This window comes from Petaurus breviceps, unplaced genomic scaffold, assembly GCF_028583685.1.
Source record: "Petaurus breviceps papuanus isolate PSGF00001 unplaced genomic scaffold, PetGlider_PUasm1.0 76, whole genome shotgun sequence".
Lineage (NCBI taxonomy): Eukaryota > Metazoa > Chordata > Mammalia > Diprotodontia > Petauridae > Petaurus > Petaurus breviceps.
Window position 1 is genome coordinate 18,283,067 of NW_027186473.1, and position 27,777 is coordinate 18,310,843.

Below are 27,777 nucleotides of genomic sequence, written 5' to 3' on the forward strand. Positions count from 1 at the left end.
TGTGGTTAAAAGTATGCATTTAACGTAAGTCCAAATTCCAAGTGCCAATAGCAAAAAGTGACATAATTTCCAGATGTAGCTTTTAGCAGATCATGTCTTGGGTAATTAAGTGCCCTCAGAACTGAAAGGACTAGTAATTGAAGCTGCATAGAAAACGATTTCTTGCTGAACAATACCAGACACTAGGAAGAAAGTAAAATAAAGATGCTTCAACCTTAGTCTCCCTGCTCTAGGAAGCTTCTTTCAGTCTCATGGAGAAATGGGTCATTTTGTTACTTTGTTTGGGATGTAAAATCTTAGTTGAAGTGGAAGGCAAGGGGAAATGTTTCCAGAAATTTGTTTCTCACTAGAGTTCTGTTGTTTTTCTTTTTATGCTTAGGTACTTTAATTTAGAGAGGTAAGTGCACAAATAATGAGGACTCCCATTTGTGCCACCTTTAGCCTACCCTACTTAGTCCAAAGAGACAGACAGTTTGACTCCAACCTGTACATCAGCTCTTACGATTCAACTTTGAAGTGCTCAAAATAGTTTATGCCAAAGTATAAACTGAACCCATCAGAAATAGGATCTCAATCCATTAAAATGTCAGAAGATCAAGTTCACAGTGAAGGCAATAGCTGAGTTTCCAATCCTAGTGACTTGCATCATTGTCAAAGACTCACAATTATTTAGGTGAGTTGATTTACTGACATGGCAGCAGACACGAATTTGCTCTTGAGGGGGGTTGATTTATAGTTTAGATTCATTGTGTCGCACAAACTAAATAAAACTACTTAGAAACCAAAAAGAAAATTATAGTCCTTTGTAAGTTCCAGAGAATGACTTGAAAGTCCCCAAACATATTATTCTGCTCTGGAATGAATCTTAGAGCCCTAGGTGAGATCTGTTCTAACGCATTCTCACTGATTAGCTAGCAACGATGAAAATGGATTTTTCTATTCTTTACAATTTTCATTTTTCACTTTAAAGCTTTTTTTTAAAGCACAACTGACCACAGTAAAAAAAAACAGATGAAGGAATCTCTCTCTTCTGTTTTATTATACCCTTAATCACTGATACACATTATTTATTTTCTTTTTCAGGCTTATATACTAAAATCAATGGGCTTCTGATAAATCTTGTATATCAAAGCTGAAGTTTAAGATATCCTTGCTATTTGCAGATTTAATACATTAATTTCCACCATTCTCCCATTTCTGGAACCAATAGAGGTATTAGGGAAAGAAAAACAAAGCAAACAAAAGAAAAAACACTGTGCTCTTTGATGAAGGGCATTCTAGAAGTTGATGAAGCCTACCAGTCAGTGCTTTACCTTCAGAGGGTAAGTTTCTCTGGGGATATTTGGACCTTTTTCCTCTATTTAATACTGCCTATAAGATATTCTAATTTTATTAGTCAAAATAGGATTGGGCTTTTAAGCAAGTAAAAGTCAAGTCAGTAGTTGCCTTTGCAGTATGCCAGTCAGTTGGCTTCTCTAATCCCTGACCGTGCTTCACCTCTTATGTTCAAAAATATCCTTACCTTCATCTTCCATTGTTGTTACCATCCATGGATGTCCAATTCTACTATTTGCTCTCTTCCCTCTTGCCCTTTTCTGCAACATACTTGAGGCAGCTAGGTGGTACAGTGGATAGAACACAACTTAGAAGTAAGAATACTGTAAAGCCAAGCATGAGCAGCTTTCCAGAGAACTGCTGCTGTGTACAGCTTCAAGGTTCTGATTACATAGTATAATGAATTCTCTATTAATTCAGTAATAAACTAAGGAAAAACATTGACAGAAACCAAAGTACAACATTCACAATGTTATGACATAACAACTTATCACTAAACTCGCCACATAGTTTTAACCAAAGTGGCCACATAGTTTTGGTATTTTTCTGCTTTTTGGAGGGCAATTGGGGTTAAGTGGCTTGCCCAAGGTCACACATCTAGTTTTTGTGTTAAGTGTCTGGGGTTGAATTTGAACTCAGGTCCTCTTGACTCCAGGGCCAGTGCTTTATTGACTGTGCCACCTAGCTGACCATATAGTTTTTAAGTAAAAGATACTATCCAGTAAGTTCTCAACTCAATCATCCTTAAGGAGCAGGCCTCCTTAAGGGACACAAGTAAAAAGGTCAAATTTCTCCACCCCCTAGGTCACAGTAAATCATAATCTTCTCAGTTAGCATTAGGTACCCAAGAAGAGGTCTTTTCATCTTCACTCAAGGCTGGCTCTCAGATTCCATGGTTCCTCTTCCATGTTCCCAGCTCCTACCTGAATTTATTCAACTATCACCTGGATTCAAAGGCAAGCAGTTCACAGCTCCTCATCCAGTTCCTGTTCCATATTGAAGCTCACAGTGTCCAGTCTACTTCAAATCCTTCACAGTTTCTGTTCCTGGGAAGACAAAGCTTAACAAAGCCACAATAACATTCATGCACATTGCTGACACCATCATCAATTCACTGTCTACCTTTGAATTCAACACAGACCCACCAACAAGGTTTTAGAACTAAACACACATCACAAACAAAAATCAACACAGGTAGAAGAGACAAACAGAGTGCCGCCACCACAAATGTTCCCTCCTCAAAATTCGTCACCACAAGTCATCTCTCAGTTCTGCTCTTTCCCGGCCTGGCCTTCTCCATATATGTAGTCATTAACCTCCTCCATGTTCCACCCCTTCCTGTTGCATCAGCAACAAGGGTTCACAAGTTCTGTTTCTCAACAAAGACTTGATATAATCATGGGCAAGGCTTAAAAGAAACTTGAACTGAAATGAGGTACTAAATAATTAAATAGCTGAAACTATTTCTTTGATTGTCATTATAGATACTCATCTTCATGAGTTCAAATCTAGCCTCAGATTTTTACTAGCAAGTCACTTAACCCTGTTTGCCTCAGTTTCTTCATCTGTTTAGGATTGAGATGTTGAACTACATGGCCTGTGAGGGTCCTTCTAAATCTAGATTAACCAATATTGTATGGTGTTTTACTAACATCATAGAACAATTTTTGTAGTGTGTATACAAGATAAAAGAGACAGTGAGAGGCATTGGACCTATCATTTCTTTGGTATATGAGGCATCCCCAGGTGACAAAATCCCAATTCAAGTTGCCACTTTCTCTGAATCCTATAGGTTTAGATAGTTGCCAAGAACAGTGAAAGGTAAAATAACTTGCCCAGGGCCACATAGCTCAACTTTGTCCAAGGAAGGATTTGAATCCAGATCTTCTAAGCTTCAAAGTCCAAAATCATTCTCTTCAGAGTTATTTGTCAAATCCATTTTTTTTTCCTGAGTCCTCTTCATTCTTGACGTCTCTGCAGTCTTTGACAATATTGATCACCCTCTACTCTTTGATATTCACTTCTCTCTAGGTTTTTAGGACACTATTCTCTTCTGGTTCTCCTCCTTCCTATCTGACCAGTCCTTAGTCTCCTTCACTGGATCTTCACCCAGGCCATACCTACTAAATGTAGGTGTTCTCCAGTGCTCTATCCTGAGCACTCTTCTCTTCTCCCTCTATATTCTTTCCTTTGGTAACCTCATTATCTATTATGTATTCAATTCTCATCCATGTGCTGATGATTCTCAAATCTTCTTATTTATCACCTCCAGTCTTACATCTCCTACTGGCTCCTAGAATCTCAAACTAGATGTTCTATAAACATCTTAAATTCAACTTGTTCAAAATGAAATTCATTTTCTCTCCCCACCCTACTCTATTTCTTCTTCCAAACTTCCCTCTTACTATCAAGGGCACCACCATCTTCCCAGTCCCCTTGGCTGTCAACCTAAGTGTCATCTTTGATTCCTCACACTCTCAAAATCTACCCCCCTCCATATCCAATTTTCTGTCAAGGCTTCTCAGTTTTACCTTTGTAATATTTCTCTCCTCTGATTCTGCTACTACCTATTCTCATATCCTTATGCCTGTCATATTTCAATAGCTGACTGGTTGGTCTAACTGACACAAGTCTTCTCAACTCCAATCCCTCCTCCATTTAGTCCCTAAAGCAATTTTGCTGAAGCACAGCTGTATCCCAATCATCTTCCTACTCAATAAACTCTATTAGCTCCCTATAAGTATATTGCCATTCAAAACTGTTCCTAATTTTGACGCCCCAACCGTTACCTTTCAAGTCTTCCTAAATGTTACACAACTGTTCCTCACCCACCATGATACCTTCCATCCAGTAATGGTGGACCCCTTGCTTTTCCTCAAACAAAACACTCCAATTCCCAATGGTAGGCATTGTCAGTGGCTGTCTCTCATGCCTGTAATGCTCTTCTTTCTCATCTCCTGGTTCCCTATTTTCTTTCAAGTCCCAGCTAAAATATCAACTTCTACAGGAAACTTTTCCCAATCTCCCTTAAGTCTTGTGCCTTCCCTAGAACCATTATTTCTACTTCATCCTGTCTCTGTCTTGTTTGTACATAGTTGTTTGCATGTTGTCTCCTTCATTACAATATGATCTAATAGAAAGCAGGGTCTTTTTCCTTTCATTGAATTCCCAGCCCTTAGCATAGTGAATGGCACATAGTGGGTGCTTAATAAAAGTTTATTGACTAACTGCATCTTGCACAATACCAGATTAGGATAATTAAGTATGTATACAAATAAGTTTAACAAAGCACAGAATTACAAAGCTTTTTAAGATGCAAAATGTACTTTACATGCATTATCTCACTAGATCCTTGTAATGCCATTAGATAGGGGCTATAAAAATCTCCAAATTACAGCTAAGGAGACTGAGGCTTAGAGGTTAAGTGTCTTTCCCTGGGTCACACATCTGGTAAGTACTGAAGGCAAGTTTCAAACAAACAGCAATAAACATCTCCAAATCTAGAGCTCTATCTGCACAATGAATCTACCTAGTCTAAGTTTGAATAGTATCTCAAATTTAGAATTTCTAAAACTTCTCAGCTATTCTGTTTATCTGCAGTTATCTAAGCTTAGCTTGGCCCATGCGATCTATCTTCAGCCAAGTCTGAAATATCTTCTTGCTTCATGGTACCCACCACAGAATTTAGTTTGCATTTTCACAAAGCACCCTTTATTAGTCATTTATTACATTGATTCCAATGGATAAAATATAAATGTCTTATGCTGGCATTCAAAAACCGAAATTGTCTGACTTTAATCTTTGCCAGTTTTAATTTATATTGCCTCCAATCACATAGTCTACGCATGCCTTTTTCTTTTCTAACTCTGTTCCTTATCTCTCTAAACAGCGTTTCTCAAACTGTGGGTTGCAAGTGGAAAAGGTTTAAGAAGACCTGATCTAAAAGACTCTACTTATTCACATTTTCTCCTTCCTTCCATAGCCAGCCTCGATGTCACTACTAACACCACTAATGTGGGTTAAGATATTTAAAATGTGAATGTCAACTGGAGAAGATGTTTGTCATCTTCAAACACTGACATTTTACCTCAAATTAATTTTTGGTAAACTAAGTGGATATTATTTTTTTAATTTTTCAAATGCTTTATTAACTTCTGATTTACATAATTAATTTCTGCCAGATTTTGAGTTACAAATTTTCCTTGCTCCTCCTCAGCTGAGTGAGTTCACTTCCTCTCCTGATTGATGTATACAAGAAGGCTTCTTCTGATTCTAACTTGCATAATATTTAGTTATGTACATTCCTCATCTCCATACTCCCCTTCTTCCTTGAGTCCAGGGACTATGTCACTTTTCATGTTTGTACCCTCAAAGTCAGGCTTAGTTCCTCGTGTGCTAAACATTGGTAGAAATGAATTATATAGGGGCAGCTAGGTGGCTCAGTGAATAGAGCAATGGCACTGGAGTCAAGAGGAACTGAGTTCAAATCCAGCCTCAGACACTTAACACTAGCTGTGTGACCTTGGGCAAGTCACTGAACCTCAATTGCTCTGCCTTCCCCCCTCCAGAAAGACAAAAACAAATGAATTATATAGTTAGTCTTTAATAAGCACCTACCATGAGCCAGACACTGTGCTAAGTGATAAAATTGCATTCCCATGTTAGTCTCTTTTGTGGGTTAAGATATTTAAAATGTGAATGTCAACTGGAGAAGATGTTTGTCATCTTCAAACACTGACATTTTACCTCAAATTAATTTTTGGTAAACTAAGTGGATATTATTTTTTTAATTTTTCAAATGCTTTATTAACTTCTGATTTACATAATTAATTTCTGCCAGATTTTGAGTTACAAATTTTCTTCCCATTTTTGCCCAACCCACCACCCAAAAGAGCAGTCCGACAGGATATCCTCTCCTCCAATCTGCTCTCTCCCATATCTTCTCCCTTACCCCCTTCAACTTTTCCAGGTGGATCTCTATGCCCCAGTGGCTGTATATCTTATTTCCCAATTATATATAAAATAGTATTAATAATAGTATATGCATATATATATATTTAAACATTTGATTTTAAAACTTTGAATTCCAGATTCATTCCGTTCCTTCCTTGTCACCCACCCTTACTGGGAAGATATGCAGTTCAGTATAGGTTGTACATGTGTAGCTAATGCAAAACATTAACCTAGTAGATGTATTGTAAAAGAATGACTTTATTTCCCTCCCTCCTATCCCACCTCCCACTTGTTCTATTCTCTACTTTGATCCCGTACCTTTTCTAAAGTGGGTGCTTCCAACTTCCCTCCCCCCCAGCCTGCTTTCCTTTCCATCTTCCCCCCTCTCATCCCCTTCCCCCTACTCTCCTTTAGGGTGAGATACCCTATTTAGTGTGTATTTCATTCCCTCCCCAAGCCAAATTCAATGAGAACAAGGTTGACCCATTCCAATTTTCCTTCCTATTCTTCCCCACCATTGTAACCATTTTCCTTTGCCTCTTCTATATGAGAGAGTTTGGCCCATTCTGTCTCTCCCCATCTCCTCTCATTAAATTCCTCTCTCACCTCTCAATTTCACCTCTTAAATAATATCTCTTCCTATTAAATTGGTCCTGTGCCCTCTATCTATGCATATCTGTAAACATATATACACACATTCACATATGTATTCATACACTCGTATACCTTCATATATAGACATCTATCTATCTATCCATATATATGTGTGTGTGTGTGTGTGTGTGTGTGTGTGTGTGTATTTCTATTCCCTTCAACTATTTTCATACTGAGAAAAGTTTTAGCAGTTACAATTATCGTTTTTTCCATGTAGGAATGTTAATAGTTCAACTTTGATAAGTTCCTAATGGTTTCTTTTCCCTGTTTACCTTTTCATGCTTCTCTTGCTTCTTGTATCTGAATGTAAAATTTTTATTCAACTCTCGTTTTTTTTTTTTCAGCAAGAATGCTTGAAAGTCCTCTATTCCACCGAATGACTATATTTTCCCCAGAAACATGATACTCAGTTTTGCTGGGTTGGTGACTCTTGGTTTTAATCCCAGCTCCTTTGACCTCCAGAATATCATATTCCAAGCCCTTCTATCCCTCAGTGTAGAAGTTGCCAGATCCTGGGTTATCCTGATTTTGTTTTCACAATATTCAAATTGTTTCTTCCTGGCTCCTTGTAATATTCTCTCCTTAATCTGGGAATTTTGGAACCTGGCTATAATATTCCTAGGAGTTTTCTTTTTGGGATCTTTTTTCAGGAGGGGATCGGTGGATTCTTTCAATCTCATTTTGCCCTATGTTTCTAAAACATCAGGGCAGTTTTCCTTGAGAATTTCTTGGAAGAAATTTCAGGTAGTCCAATAATTTTTAAATTATCTCTTCTAGATCTATTTTCCAGGTCAGTTGTTTTTGCAATGAGATATCTCACATTGCCTTCTATTCTTTCATTTGTTTAGATCTGTTTAACAGCATCTTAATTTCTCATAAAGTCATTAGATTGCATTTGCTCCAAACTAATTCTGAAGGAATGATTCTCCTCAGTGAGCTTTTGAGATTCTATTTATATCTGGCAAATTCGGCTTTTTAAGGCATTCTTCTCCTCATTGCCTTTTTGATCTTCTTTTGCCATTTGAGTTAGTCTATTTTTTAAGGTATTATTTTCCTCAGTCAGGCTGTTGACTCTCATTTAGTAATTTTCTTGCATTGTTCCCATTTTTCTTCCCAATTTTTCCTCCACTTCTCTTATCTGCTTCTTAAGGTCCTCTTTGGCCTGTAACCAGCTCGTATTTTCCTTTGAAGCTTTTGTTGCAGGAGTTCTGACTTCACTGTCTTCCTCCTGTTCCATGCTTTCTTTCTTTTTGTCCCCAAAATAGGAGTCTAATGTTGGGTTCTTCTGTTTGCTTTGCTTCCTTTACCTAGCCTGTTACCACTCAATTACTTGACTTTTGGGCTTTTTGCTACCGTAGGACTCTGATACCAGAAAAGGGAGCTTCATACAGGTGCCCTCTCTGAAGCCTCCACCTGCTCTGGCAAACTGGTCACAAACCCCAGGACCTCCACCCTAGACCGCAATCCAGATCCAAGCATGTTAAAGCAAGAGCAATAACCCCTCAGACTGGTTACTCAGTTCACCTACACTCTGGAGGCCAGGAGCTAAAGCTGCCATGTGGCACTGACTGAGCTATAGCCCTCAGTGGCTTCTAGCTTCAGGGGCAAAAGCCGACCCACTCCCAACTACTGGGTCCCAAAGTCCACACAGCACTGACCTCTCACTTTGTCCTTAGCATCTATGTTTTGATAATTCTGGACCTCCACAGCTGCTGGTGATCTGGAGTTCCTCTAGCTGGTGGCTGGTCAGGCCTGCCCTGGGGCTAAAACCTTGGTGTGAAGCTGGGCTCGGCTCCCAGAGTGCTGTGCTGTCCGATTCCTGCTGGTCTGCCAGGCTGTCCTCAGAGGGAGGTTAGCTTCTCTGTGTCATTTTGTGGATTCTGTAGCTCCAAAGTTTGTTTAGAGCCCTCTTTTACATGGATTGGAGGTGGTGAGTGCCAGAGACACACGGAGGTCCTGTTTCTCCTCTGCCATCTTCCATATTATCTTAAAACAAGTCTTATTAGATGGATTCCAAGACTGACAAAATTTTTGTTCTGTTGTTAGTGGGCTATAACTTTCAGAGCTAAATCATTGATGTTGGACAGCCCAAGTGGGAAGTTTCAGAAGGAGAAACTTAGAATGCTGACATAGAGAAAATTCTCCCAAAGGCAAGTCATAATCAAAAGGTAATAGAATGGGCTTGGAAACAGACTTAATCAAATTCACAATTTGGCCTAAAGGTAACACAACATAACCAAGTATTTATCCATCCAATGAAACATTGGAGGGGGAGGGGGCACAGTATTTCTTCTCATGAGTTTGAAAAATACTAACCAAATTATTTTATCTCTTTTGTTTTAAATTGTGATAGATCAACCTTCGGCAGTAATCCTTTGGCCCCTAACTGTCCACAAATTATGCTTTGACTACATGAGGATCACCATATACAGTTCTGGGCATGATATTTTAGGACAGAGATAGGAAAGTTGGGATGTCTGCACAACAGGATGCTCAAGACAATGAAGTGCCTAGAAATCAGAGGGATCTTTTGAAGGAATTGAGGGTGTTTATGTAGGAAAAAAAACCTTAGGGGACAGGTACTGACTTAAGTATCTGAAGGGTTGCCATCCAAACATCTCTACGACTCATTTCAATTGGCCACAGAGAACAGAATTAGGTATATGAAAGAGAAGGAAAAAAAATAGACATGGGTACCATTTAGAGGAGAAATAAAACAATAATCCAAAAAAAAAAACGTTACTAACAATTAGAACTGACTAAAAGCAAAATTGACTTTACCAGGTAGTAGATGATTCTCCTTTGTCATGGGTCTTCCAAAAGAATCTAGAGCCCTAGTAGCTGGGGATGTTATAGATACTTGACAGATTCTTGTTCCGTATAGATCAGAACAAATGGCCTCTGTGGTCCCTTCCATCATGTAGATTCTGGGATTCTTTTCTTAGGGATCAGGAATAGGTTTACTGGATTCTACTCTAATCAAGAATTCAGACATTTGAGATGCCCCAAAGTCACTCTCCTGCAATAATTGAGGTTTGCACAATCACTTCTGTTATACTCTTTGGTGAACACAAACTAAATTCGCAGTATATTGAAAATTCTTAATTATTTATTAATGCTAAGAAGTTTTCAGTAATTTGTATACTCTTTTCTCCTATCGCCCCCAAAAATAAAGTACCAACCTGATAGCCCAAAGATGTGTGTTGTGAACTCTTAGAGGAAAAAGAATGATCTTTTGCCTCCTTCTGTATCCCAGTGGGAATCCCAGGATAGCGGCTGCCACATAGTAGCAACTCATTGGGTTCCTAGGCTCAGCTGTCACTAACTAGCTACATGACTTTAAACATGTTGCATGCCTGAAGTTTCTCATCAGTAAATAAAAGGATTGAATTAGCTGGTTGCTAAGGCTCCTTCCAGTTCTATCATTTTTCACCATCAGTCAGGCAAAGTAAAATCTTACCAGTTTTAGATCTAACTCTAACCCTTCTTGAGCCTCATTCTGATACTCTTTGAAGTAGAAAAACTTCCACACACATAAGACAAGTTTCCATGGCAGCTAAAATGCTTCTATGGGCCTTGCTATAAAAACTGCAGTGTTTTCAAATATAAGTACAACCCATTATATGATATTTTTCATTTAATCCTCATTAAATATTAGACTCCTCTTTTTCTATAAGCCTATCTCTTTAACTGTTTCATAGGTCTATAGTAATTGATACATTTATTCAATTTCTCAGCAAAATTCCCTGCCTTCTTTTCTTTTTTCTCAAACTTGTGACATAAGACACAGGATCAAAGTCCTTGGTTACAATATGGCTTAAGTTTTTCAATAATGAACTAGTATATATTCCATTGCATTCATCACATTTTTCTTAGGTTTTCTTGTCTATCACGTCGGACACACATTTTTCTGTTCTTGCTTTCTTGAATGTCATCTGGATAATAATCCCTGCCAATGTTTACTTTAAATCCATTATCATTTGTCAGTCATCTGGAGCTGATTCTGTGTTACCATAGTTCCATAATAGGAGACATGATTTAAGTGTACCTAGTGACCCTGTAGTTCTGGCCATTCAGTAGATAAACAATTACCACCATGACAAAATATTTGATTTGACAAATATTTTAAGAACCTACCATGTGCAAGGTACTGTGTAGGTATGGGGAATATACAGGCTGAGTTATCTTCTCTCTCAATTCCCTCTTTGAGGACACTATTACTAAGATTTTCAATAGATGGATAAACAGGTAGACAGACAAGGCAAAAGATCTAAATAAACAGACAGACAAATAGACAGACAGACAGACTTAATTGTGGCATCCTGTTCAAGATTTTTTAGTGGTACTATATTTCCTACACTTAAATTAAAATATATGTTTAACCCAGCCCTCAAAGTATTATGAAATGTGATGCTTCTTTACATTTCCAGCTTTGTATAATACTCTCCTGTTTATAAACTATGCTACAAATAACTATACTAATTGTCTTCTACCACTGTCACCTCTGAACCTTTATACTATCATAAATGCTGTTCATCATACCAAAGATTTACTTTTTCTTCCTTCTACCTTTTTAATTATATATTTTGTGACTGTTTTAAAGTTCACATATATATATGTATATATATGTGTGTGTACATAAATGTATGAATGCATATATAAATGCCATCTCACCTAGGAAGTCTTCCCTGATTCACTAAGGTGGTTAAAAAAAAAGAAAGAAAAAAGCAAGTAGGTGGAACAGTGGAGAACACATCAGCCCTGGAGTCAGAAGAACCTGAGTGCAAATACATCTTCACACACATATTAGCTATGTGACCCTGGGCAAGTCACTTAACCCCAATTTCCTCCCCCCCCCAAATAAAAACAAATGTCTTCTCAGAATTTCATGCACATTTCTGCTGTATTTCTGTAAAATTTTGTATTGCACTTATTTGTATGTGTCATATTCTACATGGTTTATGAAGCAGAGATCATTTCTTATCTAACTTTACATCTCCCTCAAAAACTTAGTATAGTGTTCCAAAAACAGTGAACACAACATGTATGGTTAAATTGACATAATGTGTTTGCAAATATTTGCTGGCCTGTCATATGAAAAAAAAGAATGAAATATCCTGAGTAGTTCTAGAAGGCAGAAATAGGAAAACTGCCTGGTATAAGTAAAAACTATCTAACTAAAAATGAGTTGTCCCCAGGACTCTTTGTGTGGTGTGAATTCTCTATCACTGAAAGTATGCAAAGGCTGGACTTTAAGAACCAATACTGTTTTCAGGGATTGTGTAGGAATTTTTAACTTGGAGTCTGTGACCTTCATATTTTAATAACTGAATTTCAAAACAATTAGCTTCCTTTGTAATCCTGTGAATTTTATGTAATTTATTTAAATTACAAGCAAAGAGACAGTTAAAAGACTTTATCTCAGATATGCAATCCTTGGTCTAAAGGGGATTTCAACATGGGACAAGATTTTAGAATGAATGCTGATATCACTTCCAAATATTCTGTGATCAAACTCAATGTGTAAAGAACTTTCACATATAGCATTAATTTAATTCTTACTCTGTCTTTGTGAAGTGAAACAAATAATACTTCTATTTTATAAATGGGAAAACACAGAAGAGAATGTGATTTTGCCAAGGTCTTATATGCCAAGATAAGAACTAAAATTTGAGTATAAAGACTCTTAGTGCAGTCTTCTCTACCGTAGAAAAATTCCAAAGGCAGGATCCTTCTTTGTTCCAGAAAAGAAAAAGAAAAAAAAATAAACTTAATACTTGTCACCTAGAGGGGGGAAATAAAGAAATTCAAATAGAATCTAAGCAAAGCTTTGGAATTGGCTGTCAACCCAAATAGCTCTGTGGAAGGACAGTTTTCATTTGACTGTATTCTTTCCTGCAGAGTTGAGTGCCTTAACAGGAATAAACTACTTCTTTAGGGACTTGCTTTCATTTGATCAATCCATGCCCAGGCTCTCAGACCAAGGAACAGACTTTAATTGTTAGATGGCTCCAGGGGATCTGGAGTGAAGAGTGACCAAATCTCTGGGGGCTTTATTTACATATCAGTTATGGTCAGTGCTGCTATTTTCTTAGTCTATCCTAGAATTACTAAATTGATTAGAAAGCTGAGACATTAAGAATGAATTTCCATCCCTTATTAGGGGGCACAGTCATAGAACCATGTTATACGTTGTGACTTGTCACTCTTTCTTCCCTTCCTTTCTTTTTCCACCTCCTTAGTTTGGATAGTTAAGAAATCTACTTCTAATTCCTTTTTCTTATACTCAGTTGTACATTTATAACCACTAAGCTATATTTCTTACTGGTCCCAAGGACTATCCCCATTTTACAGATCTGAGAACAAAGGCAAGCTATTATATCCCCAAAGTAAGCCCTATTTATGTCTGAGACTGAAATTTTAATTCTCACATCATCACCAACCATCTGTCACTTTTTAATTAGCACAGTTTGAATGGTTATCACAATGAGCCAAGGCCTTGAGAAATAGTGGTCATCCTAGAATAACCCGTTGTTTCCTATGATGTAACTATAAGCAAGTCAGTGCCAAAAGACATAGAACACAAATCTAGTGGGATCAGAATTATGCTGCCACAGCCTCACTCCTACTCCTCCATCTTCTGAGGAAAGATGAAGAAAGCAGAGGTCAAGATGATAGGAAAATGACCTGGTCTTCAGTGAAACTTTAAAAGAAAATCATGGCAGTAATTGTATGAAACAGTCCATATGCTAAGGATAGAGAGGAGGGTGGAGACAAATGTGTGCCAAGAACTAAGAACTTTGGTATGGTAGGACTACAAATCATTTGACATTTCTACCATTGGCTTTGTGTACAACAACAGTGTTATAACTAGCAGGATACCAACATGTGGTAGTGATGCAGTTTGGGGTTCTGGGAACCCCAATAATACAGTTGCTTGGGAACCCCAAAATGTCAGGGTACAGGTACTTAGAGGAGGTTTTAAGCTCATTCCTAGAAGGAAAGAACTTTCTCTCCCAAGTCAATGCAGTCTCCATGCTCTTGGCCTTCATTATCAGGGCCAGGGTCCCATTAGTATGGTACCCCTCTTCTGGGGCCCTCTTTCCCTCTCAAACCCTGCTGGGGCCAAGGCACCATTCTTTTTTCAGGAATTATGCACACAGTGCATATCTCTTCCCTATTACCTCTTTCCCCATCAAGTATATTTGCTCTAAGCATAGTTATAGCTAATTAAGATCCTGATAATTGATATGGAACATTCAGTAAGTCACTTATCTTATCTATGACTGAGTTTCTTCATTTGACAAATTGAGAAAAGTTTTGCTATGTTTACCACTTATAAGTATAAAATGAGATGATTTATGTAAAGGATTTTGAAAATGTTGAAATTGTTATAAAATATATAGTATAATTTATAGAATTTCAGAGCTAAAAGAACTTTAAAGTTTATCTAGTCCAGCCCTTTTCTCTTACAAATAAGAAAACCAAGGTCTAAAAAGAAGAAAAGAAAAGAAAACTGAGGTCTAGTAAAATCAAGTGACCTGCTCAAGGTCACTCAACTAATTGCTTATTAAATGCTTCAAATGATTCACAATTTCGACCATGTGGATGTTTCCCTTACTGACGCAGATTGCAACCTCTCCACGTCTCCACATCAACCCATTGCTGCATAGGAAACCAAAACACTCTGAAGAACAGTTAGAAGGAGAATTCTAGACTGCTCCTCAAATGATCACCCCTCCCAGTCCCCGAGAGTCCTGGTTTATCCACTGAGGTTGCAAAACTTTTCCAAGAAAACCCTTTCTTACAATGATCTTCTTTCAGTGGTTAAATACTGAGAAAGGAATGAAATAGGATGCCATCAATCAATAAACTTTTATTAAGCATTTGCCCTTTACTAGGCACTATGCTAAGGGCTGGTTTACAAAGACAGACAGACAGGGGTTAGACTTTGCCTTCAGAGAGTTCCGAGTCTAATCATAGAGGTGGCATATACACATTGAGGTATATACAAAACATACAGAAGTCAAAAACAGTCAGGCTATCAAAAGACAGTATTAAGGAAACAAGTGTTCACAATATGCCAGGCACTATGTTAAGCAAATACTCTGCTCCTAGAGTTGTTTTTATTTTCAGTTTCAACATTCATTTCCACAAGATTTTGAGTTACAAATTTTCTCCCGATCTCTCCCCTACCCCCACCCCAATATGGTAAGCATACTGATTACCCCTTTCCCCAGTCTGCCTTCTCTTATATCCCTCCAACCTCTTTAACTCTTTCCCCCTTTCTCTCATCGAGGTCTGGCTTCTGAAAATAGTAGGCAAAAAAAGATCATGTCCCAGAGCACAGGGCGATTTGAGTAGGTTCCTATGTCTTCAAGATGAGAACAATGCCCACAGCAAAGGTAGCATTGCTTAGAAATTGTGGCCTGGAAGGTGAGTGAGAAATATTACCTGAGGGAGTAGGGAATATATAACATCAATTGATGTGAAAACAGATTGTATAGTGCAAAGGGAGAAAGACTCCAAGGAAATACAGGTACAGTATATAAGTTCATGACCTAGGCTCCTAGATGGAAAGATAATGCATGGACTGATAGTGTAGTTTAAAGTGAAAACAGTCCAAGGCAAAAGGCAGGATAGTTATTCAACCAGACCTTTCATAATTTCCAGGACAGAAAACTGGGAGAAAAATTTTATGTGAACCAGCAAGAACAAACATAAAGAGGGAAGACAGGCTGTGGAGTCAAAACCTCTTGACCCCAAAGTTACCCTTGAAGCTTCTAGATAGTCAAGGAGTATTGTTTCTACAAGATATATGTACCTCTTGCCTAACGTTTTGGTGGGACGGCTTATTTCCATTGGGTAGCTAGAACTGTAGGCATTTTCTGTATGTGGCTTTTGCTACATTTAGAAGCAAGCTGATTTCTATACTAACAGCTTCCTGTGAGGGAACATTGCAAAAGGAAGGACCTGGGGACCTCTCCATCTCCCTTGAGGCAATATGGGCTCTCTAGAAATGTTCCTGAATCTTTTGGACTTTTCATTAATTCTTTGCTGTTTTAGACACAAAACATCACATTTCCAATCTAGGTAGAATGTAACCCATAAGGATCAAGGAGACCAAGAATCCAGGTGCAGTATTACAGTCAGTCCAGCACTGATGTCCTAAGAATCAAGGGTCCAAATCTCTAGTTCAGAATGACTTTGGACATGAACTTGGTGAGATAAATGCTACATAGGAAGCTAAATGGTGAACCTAGTCCTTTCCCATACTGAGGTGGTATAGGGGAGATTACTTATTTACCTCCCCACCCCCAGGTATTAGGAGAAATTATATAGTATTGCTTATTTTTGCCATATCTGTGAAGTAATATTTCATTGTAAAAGTCAATTAACATTGAGTGGTTACTAGCCCCTAAGAGGCAGGAAACACAGTCAGTGGGACCTCAAGTTAAGGATAAAGAAAAATGTTCTATGAGAGAGTAGAGGTAGATCCCTACTTGTTACACTTGGTAAACCTGACTAAATGAATATTATACTTGGAGAAAACCAATGAATCCAGACTGTAGTCACCCAAATCAACATCAAAGGAAGTATATGAGATCCTCTGCATTTAAACCTTCTGATTTAAAGAACTGCCCATAGTACATAGGCATATCTTGGGAGAGGGGTGACTTCTTATTTTTATTCCTTTCTTGTTTTTTCTATTAGCTCACTATCCTTATCTGTAAAATATAGAAGCAAAGACAGATGATCAGTACAGGCATTCCCAACTCTATGATCCTTTCTAACTTGAGATGACCTGGTAAAGCCATACCAAACTTTGGCATGGGAAGTCGACACTTATGTCATACTTTCAAGCACCAGATTTACCTTTAAGACACAAGAACACATCAGGGTAGGATTTGAGTGGAAAACACATCAGAAGAGTATTACAGTAAACATTCATACCATACCTTAAGGATAATAAACCAATGTTCTCAAAACAGTCTGAGAAACAAGTATTATGGTCTTCATTTTAAATAGGAGGAAATCAGGGCTCAGAGATTTAGAGTTGCAGAATTCCCAAGTGTCACAAATAAGATTTAGTTACCAGTTCATCAGCTAAAACTAGAAGGGACCAGAGAGGACATCTAATCTGACCACTTCATTTTACCAATGAGGAAACTGAGGCGTGTGCAGGTGAGAGATGTGAAGTTTAAACCCAGGCCCTCCAATTCCAGAGTCAGTGATGATTTCCCTGTATGATGCTGTCTCCTGACAGTGGAATTCAGTAATTCAGATTCCAGGGCTCGTGTGTTTTCCATAGCATTCCATAGGAAACCCCAAAGATTGAAAATAGGTATGAGGATGGAGTAGGGTAATAAGAAATGGAGGAGGAAGAACAGGAAAGGAAGGAAATGCTTAGTTAAATAAAACAGTCTATTATATATTCCTTTCAAATATCTTTACTGGAAATTCTATACATCCCTTGCTGAAGAGAATAAACGATATCAATTGATGGTGAAATCCCCTAATGTTCAATAAAAGCTTCGCAAATGCTCAGCCAGTATTATTCCCCAATCACAGAAAACCAGAAAATCTCTAAAAGCTGCACAGAAGTGAGTTATTTTCTGTTTTTATTATGCCTCCATTTTTCTAACTTGGCCACAAATATCCTAGGGTGAAAATGCATTACCACCCTTACACAGGGAGAGCCAGATCTTCATTTGTTCTTAAAAAGAGTATGCTTACATTTTCTTCCACCAAAAGTTTCTGTTATAGTGCACTTCCTTTTCCTTTAATTCCTTTTGTGTTAACTACCCTCTTCCACCACCACCCCCCAACCCCTTCCCCAGCATGCAAAGACTTCTATACAGTATTGAAGAATAATTTATTCATCCTTGTTGATTTTTCCAGATAACTTCAGTTATACCCTACAAATGCCAAAAGTTTAGCCTAACTATGTATCATACCACTTTATTCGACAGCTGCCCTTCTATCCCTTCCCCTAACTTTCTGAACTGAGCCCTGAGTACTTTGGGGCTGGGGGGGGGGGGGGCAGGGGAATTTCCTGATACTGCTGAGGCATAATGGAGGCAGAAGGATTCCAGTTTGTGTAGGGATAGATGCCAGGACCATGGTGATAAGGTAACTTGCTGAAACAGGCTGCAGAGTCTACTCAGTCTGATCTTTTTATTTCTTCTAGCTTTACTGTGATTTCAATTGACACTTTTTTAAACTTTATTTTGTTATTGATTTTTCTTTCCTCTTCTATTTAATTGGATTGGCTAATGGTATATAATTTCTACTAGTTATTTCAAAGAATCTTCTTTTAGCATTCTTTAAAGCATGAAATTTTCAACAAATACCCATCAAGAAATCACTTTGAATCAAAAGTTGGAGGAGGTACCTAAAATACCTTTGTTTCTTCCAGGCAAGGCACAACAAGAATTACCAATAAGTAAGAGGAGGATGTGGCTTACCATATTATGATATTTGTGACATGCTGAAATCAAAGCTGAATGGGAAGAATATATTTAAAACAGTTAATACCCATGCGGTATGAATCTCAGGGCAGCTAGCTAAGGAGTTTATGATAGCATTTTAGGATCAAATTATTGCCACCAGAAACCCCAGAAGGATTGACCTTAACAAGTTTGCACTTAGTATGCAGGAAACTGGTGGAGACTATGTAACATATCAATATAGAATGTGAGAATTTACCTCCTAACAAAATCCTATCAAAATATGAGTTGGTAATTGGAATTAGACATCAAAAGATCACCATCCTTCATGGAATACCAGATAACAAACCCTCATGCTACAAACACAGTCCTCAAACTATCCCATGGAGATCAACTAATACATTTTACTGGCCAAAGACCAGTACTAGAAGACAAACTGTTGTACAAAAGGGCAACATGACCCTTTCCCAGGGGAAAAAGATAAACAAACTTCGGTGCTTACATACTTAGAAATTGCATTTTTAATAGATGTTACCATACCAAAAGTCAATACTCAAAATCTCCAAGTTACATGAAACAAAAAGCTTTAAAAGTATATAGATTTGGCCAAGAAGAATCAAAATCAAGAGGGAATATAATAAGATGCTGTTGTCCTTTCTGCTAATGCAGTTAGTTATTCCTTGGATGCTTTTAGTCAGCCTATGGAGAATAAGCTAACCTTCTAATTCTTTTACTGAGCCATAGAAAGTAGGTATTTTAGTTGGCTTTTCCATAGTCTGTATTCTGTAGAACATTAACTTGAAAAGGAATTACAGCAAAATAGCAACATGGCCCAGGACTGCTTCTTTTTGAACCCCATTGAAAAATGTAATTATGAAGCAAACAATTGTAATACAAGAATAATAGCAGGATTTCACTTGTCCTCCATCTGTTTCTATGTGAACGGCCATCAAAAAGATGATGAGATAATAATAACTTAAATTTATATAGGCTTTGTATTTATACTAGGTTTACAAAACAGTCCTCATAATTATTTTATAAAAGGGCTAGTACACATGGTCTTCCTTTTACAAGTGAAGAGACTTAGGATGAGAGGTCAGATGACTTACTGGTGGTGACAGAGCTAATAAGATTATAGGAATTTTTTTTGACAATTTTTTTTTTTAGAATTTTTGTAACCCCCTTGAAGAATCCCTGAGGATTAGTAAAATTAGTTAATCTCTGTTTTACTATATTTTGAATCCTCATCCTGCTCCCAATCAAACCAAAGTGTTGCTGCCAAATCATTTGCATATATAGGGCTTAGAAGTATCTGAGGTCTTTACTCTTTTTTCTTGCTAAGTAGGGTCAAGTAAAAACAGGTTAGAATTGAAAAATATTTAAAATTGCTACTGACATATAAACAAAAGAACCCTCTGCTTTTTTCTTTGACCATTCATCTCCATGATGGATATTAGAACTTCCCATTCATTGGATACTAGAATCAGAAATTTACAAACATTGCGGTAGCTAGGTGGCTTAGTGAATAGAGCACCAGCCCTGGTGTCAGGAGGACCTGAGTTCAAATCTGGACTCAGAAACTTAACACTTACTAGCCGTGTGACCTTGGGCAAGTCACTTGACCCCAATTGCCCCACCTTCACCCCTACAAAAAGAAAAAAAAACAAATTACAAAGAAAAATGGAAGCCTAATGAGATAACGTGGTATTTTTCTCCTCTTTATAGCTGAAGGAATGAAACTAGGATCTACAAAATGTTTAATTCTCATTTTTTAAGATATGAAAACTCCTGAAAAATTACTCAGAAGTGGTACAGAGCATGTTATTGACTGAATAAGAAACAATTTTTTAAGGAGTAAAATTGGTCATTGTTGGATTTTTTCTGGATTTCAAGGATGGTGGTAGGAGAATATCCCATGGGTCTATAAGGGACTTATAGAAAAATTGCCATTTACAGTGATGACTTATTTTATTTGCCAAAATAAAAGTTTATTGACAGGAAGAAAATGTTATCACTCCAGAAGACTGAACATCTACATGAAGAGAGTAAATACTTGAAGGTGGCTAGAGCTGAACCAGATTTATATTCCAAATCTAAATCAAGTGACTTGTATAGTCTGAGTGCTATAGAAGATAATGGGTACAAATCAGGAAGGTTTGCAGTAGTGTTAACTTACCATATCAACAGTAGAATAGTTGTACTATGTGTGCAAGATCAGCTTTGCCTCTGGCTGATCAGCACAGAGCAATTGATCAATTCCCAGCATGGATTCAGGCACTGTTCTTGGCTAAGTCTTTCCATTTTTATTCCAGATATATTCAGGTCTACTAAGTATCATTTTTAAACCACATACCTCAAAGATTTTCTGAGTATTACATCAATTATCTTCTCATTTATAGGACTCTGGTTTCTACCAGAAGATTGTCTAACAAAAATTATGAAACTTGTAGATTGGGTAAGCTATAACTCTACCCGGAATAATAGTTGTATTTTCTCCCTAAAATTCAGCACAAATATTCAGCACAAAGTATTATAGAATTTAGAGTGAGAAATCATAGATTATAGCCTAACCTCCTCATTTGAAAGTTGAGAGAATTGAGTCTCAAAGAGGTGTTCCAATCAAAAGTTTCCAAGGCATGTTAGAGATGCTAATCATCTGATTCTTATAACAACCTCATTATATAGGTACTATCATTCTCTATTTTACAGGTGAGGAAACTGAGGCTGAGAAAGGCTAAGTGACTTATTAAAGCTTGAGTAATTTGCTCAGGCTCTCACAACTAGTTTCTGAGACAAGATTTGATCTTGAGTCTTCCTGACCCCAAGTCCAGCACAAAGACCTCTCTCTGCTGCCTCCACAGTCCTCTGGAGTCTAACATTTGACCTCACTTAGCTCCTACCAGAAAACTGGTCCTAATTTCACCTTCTGTACCTAGTTGAGTACCTAATCCAGTGGTTTGCCCTTCATTTTCAAAGAGCACTGATGACAACCGGGGGTGATGTCTTCATGTGAATCGCAGTTAACTGAGGCAGAGTTAAACAGGGTTGTCTGCCTCATTCTCTGTTCTGGAGTCATTAAAGTCCAGTGGTAAGACAAAGGTTAGGATGACTGGTAATGGTCCAGGATGCAGTGGATGACCTTGGAGTCCTCAATGTCTGACCAAGCTCATGGTCATTGGAATAGATTAATCTCATTCATCCCTCCATTCCGCAGGGGTCATGTCTTCACATGCTGGGAGTAGACATCACTGTAACTCACTGATGACTTGGAGGCCTGTTAGTTACCTCAACCTGGTTTAGCCTGTCTACTGAGGGGGTTTATCAGGGAGTGGCTAACTACATCTGCCATAGTTTCTTGGAGCTGTGAGAATTGAGTGCCAGAGAGATACCAAAAATGGATAAGCAACCCTGAAAAGGGCTTAGCAAGCACTCACACCAAAGACTATAGTCTTCTTTCAACTTCTCATACACAGCACCTAATCTAGAACGTCATCTGTAAAGATAGAAGAAATCTTTGATTTATAACTTGAGCAGCTTACCCTCATTGTTGGTCTGCTTTGATTTACAGAAAAAAAAATGTTGCTTATGGAAAAGAAGACACTGTTAGTCAGCCAGTCAGTAAACATTTATTGGGTACTTCCTATGTGCCAGACACTGTGCTAAGCACGGGGCTTATAGAAATGAAAGAAGACAGTCCATACCCTCAAGAAGCTTATGATCTAACAGAAGAAGTTAAACTAGAAAAGGAAGCAGAAAGGAGTATGGGGAACATACCCAAGGAAGGGCACGAAGGTACATATTTGAGCAAGAATCCAACTTTTGCCTCTTTAACAAATTATCATTCAGTTTCCCAGTAGAGACTCCACTTCAAGCCATGTTACCCTTTCCAGTTTTGAACACCTCTAATCATCAGAAAGGTTTTAGTTATTGTGAACTGAAATTTGACTCTGCTCTAATCTAAGCTCTGCTTTAATGAACCAAACAAAGCTTTCTTCATGACAGCCCTTCACATACTTGAAAACTTCTCTTGTCTCCTTAAGTAATAACCAGTGCCCAATGATGCTGAGATTTAAAAGACAGTGAGGTATGGGGAAACAAAAGGCAAGAGAATTTGATGATTAGGTGATCATTGTTGACCTTCTAGAAAACAGTTTCAGTAAAGTGAGGGGAGATAAAGCCAAATTCCAAAAGAGCCGACTAGAGTATCATTTGTAACAGAGTCAACTATTCTAATTTTGCACCCTAAAATTGAGGATTGTAGTTAATTAAATAAAGTATCTTTGGATCTAGATTTCTCCATATTAATGAATATGCAGTATTATATAGGAAATAATACATGATCTAAGGAAAACACTACACTCATAGAATCATAGGATTTTATGTATAGAAGACACCTCATAAATCATTTCTTCCAACCACTTCATTTTACATATAAAGTAACTAAGATGCAATGAAATTAAATATTTTTTCCAAACTCACATACCTAGTTGCTTAGAGATGCAAAATAAAAATCCCAGTCCCTTGAATTTTAGTACTGTGCTCTTTCTACCTTATGACTCAATAACAGCTTCTATTTATATAGCACTTAATGATTATAAAGAACAAAATCATACAGTCTCAGAGTTAGAAGGAACCTCAAAGGTCAGCTGGTTCAATCGATAATCAAGAAAGAATTTGCTTTGCAAAAGCCCTGAAATGTAATCATATAGCCAGTGCATGAAGATCTCCAGTAGTAAGTGGTTCTCTATCCCTATCAGCAACTCACTGAGCTTTTGGTCAGCTATCATTCTTAGAAAATGTTTGCTTTTATTAATAAGAAACCTCTCTCTTGGAAGGAAGCTTTATATGAAGGATGACATTATCTGCATCCAGAGAAAGAACTGATAAATAGAAGTATGCATAGAAAGATTATATATATATAATACACACACATGTATGTATGTATATATTTATATGTATGTGTGTATACACACATATTTGTGTCTAATGATGGTCATGCTAGGATGGGGGGAGGGAAGAAAAAAGAAATGTACATGATAACATGATAATTTTATTATATGTTTAAAAGGAACAGAGAGTTGTACATAATAGATCTGTGGCTTTTTGTGTATTGTTTATTATGCTGTGTTATAGACATGTTTGTTACATTCTATAAATAAAAAATGAAATAAATAAAAATAGAAAAAAATTCCCTGTTTGCAACTTAAAATGATAGAATTGAAAGCCAGGTGATACTTTAAATTTCATTCAAATCTCATTTTATCAACAATTTTATCTATACACACACTTACAACACACATATGTACATAAGCATACACATGCATGTGCAGATATGTGTACATGCATACACATATCTATATTAGTATGTATATACCTATAAATACCTACATGTACACATACACACATATATATCTTCTTTGATTCTGATAGGAATCCTGTGATAAGGATAGATCAGGTGTTAGCATCCCATTTTATAGATGAGGATAATGAAGCTTGAAAACATTATGTAAATTACCTATGGTTTAACACGTAGTAGAAAGGAGAGGAAAGATTTGAATAAATACTCCTAGACTCCAAGTCCAGCACTCTCTTTTATTGTACCATTGTATCAAGGGGCCAGTTAAATCAAGGCTAATTATTCTTCTATATGACAGTCCTTCAAGGAATTAATAAAGTTATCATATGTTCATTACATCTTTGCTTCTTCTAAAGGCTAAACACCCCCAGTTATTTCCATAGATCCTTGAATTTCAGATTTCTTCACTATCCCAGTAACTCTCCTCTGAATATATTCTAGCTGATCGATGTCTTTTTATCTTAATGTGATATACCAAACCAATTATGAAGTAAACAAGAATGAGTACTGGGGGACCATGTTATACCTTATTTGGGATCTCTGTCAATTCATGCTAAGATTGTATTGAGTATTTTTACTGCCATGTCACACTGCTGACTCACATTGATCTTGAAATCTACTAAAAACCAAGTATTTTTCATAGGAAATAAAGGCTGTTTAGACAACTGGGAAAAATAAATTGTAGTTCAGCAAAGGATGGATTTAACTGACTCCTTAAACTATATGCAACAATAAGCTCCAAATGAATACTTGAAATAAATATAAAAATTCATATCATAAAAAATTTTAAAACAAAGGAGGAAATGTCTTTCCAGTCTATGATAAAGAAGATAATCCTAAACCAAAGAGCCAAGAATTATGTGAATCAATTGCGCAGGGAAGAAGGGATTATAGAAACAGAAGAAAAAAAAGTAAGTTAATTTTGTTCTAGAAGCCTTTTGTTCAAAAAGCTCATCTTATAAATTTGGAAGACAAGACATATAAGAAAGTTGAACTACTGGTCAGATGTTCCAGAAGTAGAGCAATGGAGTTAATGGAAAACCCCAGGAGTCCTTAGGATGAAGGAGCAAATCAGAGGACACAGATCTAGGGAACATGGTAAGACATTTAGATGCAATGACAGCATAGACCGTAAGGTCTGGTAATTCTCAATCTTAATTCAGTTTAATTTAATAAACATTTATTAGGCACTTACTATGTACCATGTACTATGCTAAGCTCTGAGTATACAAATAAGAAAAAGAAAGAGAATATCTGTGTTGATGAAGCTTTCAATCTAATGAGGGAAGACAACACATAAAAGGAAACTGGGAAAGTTTGGGCAGCAGGGGCTAACTAGTCATGGGGAGAGTGTCATCTTATTCTATAAAGTTCAAACCAAGCAAAGCTGCTGATGGGAAGTACGGTGATCTGGAAGTCAAATTCTTGACCTCTGTAAAGCAGAGTTTGGGAAGAGTTTAGTTCTGTACCCTCCAGTCCTACAATTTAATGGAAGAATTATAATTTGTTGTTCCCAAATAATTCAACCAGTGTGAATACCCATGCCATTTTTTTTGCAACCAATATAACCCAGAGGGGTTACAGTCTGGGTAACATGAGGTCAGACAAAGGCATAAGGGTACCTCCACAAGTTCTTCAAACCTAGTCAAACTAGTAGAATCTTACATATGCTTATAGACAGTGGTGTGAGTTTCAGAAAGCATATTGATTTATGATATTACAAATTAACATTATGTTTTACTTTGATTTTATTTTGTTCAACATTTTCCAATTAGACTTTTTCCAATTACATTTTAATATGATTCCTACCAGTATTCTGGAATTTGTGGGACTGCTTGTACCTGTGAAAAGCAAGTATGATTGCTAGTCAATTTTATTTAATCATTGAGGTTTTGTTGTTGTTTTCAAGAGAGGGATCAGTGATTAGGGGAGTATATTGAGAAGTAATGATAATGCTAAAAAGGACATTAATTAAAATAGAAAAAGTCTATAAATATCTCTATTATCTTATACTTATGCAATTGAATTGCAAAATTGGACTTTAGGTTTATTGCCATTAAATTTATACACTCACATTATATGTATATATATATATATATATGTATGTATGTATTAGATTTGGCCCTCTATCCTGTCAAGATCTTTTTCTATCTTCACACTCTCATCCAGTGTATTAGCTAGTCCTCCAATCAACAACCAATATGCATTTATGAATGAATGAAAAGTATGTTTACATTATGCTAAGTGATGGAGAAGCAAATAAAAGCAAGCAATGAATTCCCTGCCCTCGAGGAGGTTACATTTTATAGAGAAGACAAAGCTGAGCTAGAAGGGCAAGTGTTTGGATGGCTAGTTCTGGACAGGAAAATGAAATTTCAATTATTAGAGATCAGAGTCCCAGGGGCAGAGTCCAGTTTCCAGTGAGGGTAAGATGATGATGGCTAAAATAAAAATGGCATCTTTTAGAAATGGTCAGGAAGTGCCTAATGTGTACCTGTGCCCTGGACACTGGTGACATAAATAGAAACAATGAAACAATCTCTACTCTCAAGGAGCATCATTCAATAAGGGGAGTTCTGTGCTATCTGAAAATTTGACAAGCACACTCCATGCCAACTTCCATTCCACCTTGATCATGTTAAACACAATAAAGAGCCAAAGCCAGAGCTTGGGCACTCCTTTAGAAAGCCCCAAGTATAAAACACTTCCTCTCCATTTTTTCATTTCATCTGTACAATAGTCCTATATTTCAAGACACAGAAAATGAAACTGCAACTCAGAAAGTTGAAGAGATTAACTTAAATTCACACTGCTAATAATTAGCAGAATCAGAATTGGAATGTACGTTGCCTGACTCTGAGGTTCGTGTGTTTTCCATTAACACCATGTAGCCTATTACAATGTTCATAAATCTATTTATAGAATATCTATAAAATATGAAAACTGCAGAATTTAAAAACAAGTAGCACTAATAACAAACTTAGAATCTTCAGCATGAATATGAACTACAGATGCAAGAATGAGAAGGAAAGGTAAGTCTGAAAAAAAAGAAATGGGAGACCTTTAAAAACAAGTGCTTTAGAGGAATGATCTTTTGCACTGGGATTAAAACAGTTTCAACCCAACTAATAAGCTCAGATAAATCACCAATGAGCAGCTTGTCTCTACCAGAACCAGAAGGAAGCAGAAACCTATTTCAGCCAACCACTCCAGATGTCCACCCACAGGCATGGAGCCGTTGTCATCAGATGGTATGACCTGGTTGCCAAAGAGAAGTCTTAAAAAGGACCCTGAACAGGAGAAAAAGGGGGCAGTTGATCTTAATGCCATAGAACAGATGGCAACAGAGTGTGTAAAAGATTATGTTCTACCCATTGTGCCAATACTGAAAAAGAAAGAATACAATAATCTATTCCCTTTTATGGTAAGAAAAATTTTGCCATATTTGAACTAGAATATACTCGCAAGTTTATTTTCAATCTAGAACAAAATATTAGTGAGGGAAATAGCAAATCTTCATTTGAATGCCTGTTATTATGAGGCAGAAATACACAGAAATTTTACAAATATATCACATACTAATAATACAATCAGTATTTTTCCACTGCCATACCTTTTCTAGAGATAGTTAGGTGGCTCAATGGATAGATCGCTGTTCCTAGAATCAGGTAGACCTGAGTTCAAATACAGCCTCAGACATTAACCCACTGAGAATTCACTTAACATCTCTCTGCCTTGGTTTCTTCATCTATAAAATGGGGATAATAACAACACTTACCTACCAGTATTAATGTTTGTAAATAATTTAGTACAATAGTTGGCATGTAGTAGGTGATTAATAAATGCCTGCTGCCCTCTTCTCTCTTCCATACATCTTGAATGCTCACTTCCATACTTTCCTCTTAAAATGCTACATATTATTAAAAGTCCTGTTCTGTATCACTTCTTACTTGTAGAAAGTATTCTCTGTAAGAAACGTTCTTTCCTTCTTCACTGTTTGCATAGAAGTTTTCAGTTTTTTAAGCTGTT